Below are 4,190 nucleotides of genomic sequence, written 5' to 3'. Positions count from 1 at the left end.
GGAAATTGTGTCTTTGGAAGAAAACGAAGCATAATTTGAAATTTACCAGTTTTATTAAAGAAAAATGTAACCAAAACATGAAAACAAAGCTTAATTCTTTCTTTATTCTTTCTCAACGCAGCCTGAACTCTGTTGGGGAAGCTTTCTTGTCATTTCTCTACACTCTTCTTGAAAGACATTCAAAGCTCTTCTTTAGATTTTGGCTGTCTGCTGTTTTATTCTCTGTCAAGCTGATTCCATCATGATTCCAGTAATGTTGTGGTCTGGACTCGGGGGGGTCTGTGTGTTTGGGATCATTGTTATGCTGAAAAATGAATCATCCCCCACAGTCTGTTACAGATGGCTGACCTCCTCCACACATATTGACAATTATTTGAAACAACATATTCAAATTTGGTTTCGAAAGATCTGTTGCCACTGATTTTCAGTCCAGTTCTTGTATAATCTGGCATACTTCAGCCCTTTCTCCTTGTTTCCCTTCCTTAGGATTGGCTTCTTGGCAGCCACCTTTCCACTGAGACTTATTCTGAAGTTTCAGCAAACAGTAGATAAATAAACTGAAGGGCTAAAGCATCTCTCAGCTCTGGTGTCAGTTCTTTAATGGTTTTTGTTCTCTTTCTTAAGAACATGATTTTCAGACACTGTACTGTGCCACTTCTACTTTTGTCCTCCACTTGTCCAGTTTCCTGCTTTTTTACGGACACACTGACAGGTTTTCAGCTACTAGCTCTTTGTTAATCACCATTTTTGTTGGAGCAAAAATGCTGTTTTATACCAGTCACACTGTTTTGTAGAGTTAGCTCAGGAAAGCTGCTGGCAACAAAGTGCTTAAAGATATCATTTAAAATTGGTTGTTTGCTAGATTAAGTCTTTTATGTGCTTTGATTATGGAGCTTTTTCACGGTGGAACAATTGAAAGATCAGTATTTAGTGTCTTTACAAAGAAACAAACAAAAACATTCATCTAAGGACTGGAGTAAAAATGAATGAAAAACATTGAAAAATCTCCAGAAAGCCTGGAAAGCTACTGCTCAAGATCACTTGTAAAAGATCTTGTTAAAAAAATTACAAGTGTGGCTCCTTGGAAGCAAAATATAAAGAAATAAAATGGGTGATTCAAGACTTCTGCACAGTACTGTATATATAGTGGTACAGTGGTGGATACTGATATTAAAAATTAGGAAACGTTTTATTTTATTTAGTTTTTATTCTTAAATAAAATTTCAAAAAAGTTAAAATAAAATAATAAAAGTAATTAATAAAAATAAAATATAAATTTTAAAAAGGGGGATACTGATCCCTGTGAGACAATAAAAGGCTTCAAACTTGTTTTAGATATTTTTTCTACTCTTGGCTCTGTATGATGTCACAGAGGGCACATCCCTAATAAATGTGACTTATTCAAAACTACAGTAATACAGTCCAAGAAGAATAAGTGTGCCTCTTGGCATAGGCACACTTAATAAAAGTTTGAAGCTGTAAATGAGCAGAATACAGCTGACAGGAAAAGGTCCTCAGTTAACGCTGAGCTGTTTAATTAGACAGAAAGGTTTCCACTCATCCATCTGCTATTATTTGTTCAATACGAAGGTTATTATCATATAAATAAAGTAATGCAGCATTTTACATTTTTAACAAAAAGGAACAAATTTAAAGTTAATCGGTAAAGGTTAATTAATAGACTAATGAAATCCCTAACACACTATTTAAACTGTTTTTACAAATAAATACATGGATGCTGATTTTGCTCAAGAAATCAAAATACAAAGTGAGTCAAAATCAGAATTTAAAATCCATACACGTGACTAGTATTAGCTTTTCAGTCAGCTGAATCAAAACTACAATATGTTTTTAGAGTCTGGAAGTGGAATTTCATTAATAATCCTGACCCAATACATACATTTCTTTGTCAATAAATGGACTGCTTATAGCAGGTGTGTGAAACATAAGGCCCTGGGACCATGAACTGGCCAGGGGAAGACTCCAATCTGGCCCACTGTACATGAACTTTGAATTTTTAACTGTTTCTTGACAAGTTTTAAAGCTTTTCCTACTGATAATGATCTCCCCCATGAACATACATACTAAACCCAAGTAATTAAGTTATTTTATTACTTTACACTACTTTACTTCTTACATGTGGACAGCTTTCTTTAATTTACTACAGCAGCATTTCTTTATCAAGTAGAAAACATGAAATGCACAGTTGTAATTGTGCTTCTTTTTCTTATATTTAAAAAATCTTATTGATTAAATGTAAGTTTCTGTAAAGAAACAGAAAGAGGAGTTTCACTGTGCTGACCCACTTAAGATCAAAGGGGCTGTGGACGTCAGAGAAAGTCAATATTTTAGCTTAGCTCAATGTTGGCTTGACTATTTGTTTACTATGATACAGCGTCTATTTTAAAAAATAAAAGTCAACACTGACTTAATGAAAATAATAAAAATGATGACAATTTCTATGACGTTTCATTTAACTTCTCACATTTTTTAATATCAGAAATGGACTTCAGTAGCTGCAATGGATAAATTCCATTATAGGCACATTATAATCTCCATGAATTCCCAGATTGGGTGTTGATATTGTTTTATTAGGAACATTAGGGACAGAAATTCTGTGGCTTACTGGGTGAGCAACTGAGGGAGCAGCAACAATGTCTGGTAGTATTCCTGCATGTACTGCTCACTGCCAGTGAATCAGGCCTTAATAAATCACGCACAGCCTCTTTCAACGCTGTGTTTGTTGGAAACTTGGCACAGGACGCAGCACAGGCAGAGGGTCCCACTGTAGTCGGGACTATTTGGACAGAGACAGAAAAAACAGTATCATTTAAAGAGGGATTTCAGAAAGGCTCCTTCCACCAAGATAAAAGAGTCTCACTAGATTTTGCTAAGATATTCTGAATAACCAGTCAGTCATCCATCCATCCATGGACAAAAGTGGCACAGCTTGGAGAAACATGATTTCTCTTTTAACTTTCAAAATAAATTAAGGGGCCAAATGAAACAGCTCCATGTCTTGAGTAACACAGCCTCTGTGGCGCCCTTGTTTTGTGCTTATTGTCTCTATGAGTGTAAAGTCTAATATCTAAAGACATCACAGCAAAACATCTGAACAACCTTCTCTACAAAACTTTGCCAGGTTTGAATTTAAATCAAACAAACGTCTCAGTTATATAATAAAGTAACTGAGCGTTTTAAATGAAAACCGTTTCCAAATGTGACAATCCAAAGCTGGAAACAAAGATTAAAACGAGCAACTAAGCACTATGAAGACCTCATACTGATGACATGTGTTCTTGTTTTGTAAGACCCACCGTCTACAATGTAGGTGCATTTAGAAATAACAGACTCCATCTGGACACAGACTTCTAAATGCCACCTTTCTCATATTTGTCTGCACACGTGGTCTTTAGATGTTTGGTATTATCCGTTTTTTTTCTGATTTTTAATAAGGGTTGAATGGAGCTGGTATTTTTTTTTTTTAGTCTAGCATATTTTCCTGCCTCATCCTGAATATTTTGGGATCACTTGATCCTTATTTTGCATTTCTACAGCATGTTGCCCTAAAAGAAATTCCAGGCTTCCTGCGAGTGCCAGCGGACTCCTTTTGCCTGTAACAGTCCGGTCTGCAGGCAGGCTGCTCGGCTGAAGTCCTGCCTTTATTCCCGGAGACACGAACAAAGTGACGGTGTCAGTATTGACACTACAAGAAACACATTAAAGAGACTTAACGCCGTTGAAAGAAACGGCATTTATTGCGGCTTTATTACCGGTTTCCATGAGCGTTAAGTTACAGAAATAAAGTCAAGAGGAGCGGATGTTAAGCTGGGAAATTTCCAAATTAATACAGAACTTAACGAGAGCTCTTAACGAAGACTGTGTTTGTTTGTTTGTTTGTTTGTTTGTTTGTTTGTTTGTTTGTTTGTTTGTTTGTTTGTTTGTTTGTTTGTTTTTAGCAAATATTTCATCTGGAGCAGTCCTTGAAGTCCTGTTATTCTGCAGCTGGACAGCCTTTAGGCGTTTTTTTTTAAATTATTATCTAAATAAAATGAAATTCAATTCGTCACTGGGACATAAAAATGCCATACATCAACAAACAACTCCGATAAAACTCCTTTATAACGTCTACCGACTAAATACGTTTTTTTAAAGATTTGAATTCAGGATCTGTGGTATTTAGCTAAATT

Source organism: Astatotilapia calliptera, chromosome 18 (genome assembly GCF_964374335.1).
Source record: "Astatotilapia calliptera chromosome 18, fAstCal68.1, whole genome shotgun sequence".
Lineage (NCBI taxonomy): Eukaryota > Metazoa > Chordata > Actinopteri > Cichliformes > Cichlidae > Astatotilapia > Astatotilapia calliptera.
This window is presented reverse-complemented; position numbering follows the sequence as displayed.